The sequence below is a fragment of the Sinocyclocheilus anshuiensis genome, unplaced genomic scaffold (assembly GCF_001515605.1).
Source record: "Sinocyclocheilus anshuiensis isolate Anshui unplaced genomic scaffold, SAMN03320099.WGS_v1.1 scaffold3329, whole genome shotgun sequence".
In the NCBI taxonomy this organism is placed as follows: Eukaryota; Metazoa; Chordata; class Actinopteri; order Cypriniformes; family Cyprinidae; genus Sinocyclocheilus; species Sinocyclocheilus anshuiensis.
In genome coordinates, this window is record NW_015557070.1 from 214,120 (window position 1) to 214,639 (window position 520).

The window sequence follows — 520 nt, forward strand, 5'->3', positions numbered from 1 at the left end:
TCTCTCTCTCTCTCTCTCTGTCTCTGTCTCTGTCTCTCTCTCTCTGTCTCTGTCTCTCGGTACGGCTCTGGCTGTCTCTGAAGTCTCCGCTGATTCTCGTCCTCTGCGCGCTCTGGAGAGGAGGCTTGTGAGGCGCGTGCTTTATTTATTTATATTTTCATTCATTAATCTGGTTCTTATTTAATTTTAAAGTTAATGTATCCACTGTAAAATTAATTTAGAAGCTGCAAATAATCTATATTTGTATCTATAATAATTCTATATTTATTTATAGAAGCAGTATTGCTTCTGTCTGTGAAATTTACTAGTAGTTTCTGAGTGAAAATGGCTGATACACCACTTTTTTCAGTGTATTTTATTTATTTTTTACTGTAGTAAAATCATCATCGAGTGCGTAAACTGCGTTTATTCGGATTAATAAACAAAATTAGAATCCAAATTCGACCGCTCCAAGCGCCTAGGCGCGTCCGCCATCTTGGAACGGTCAATATGTCGTCACTCACAATAAAAATAAACATGT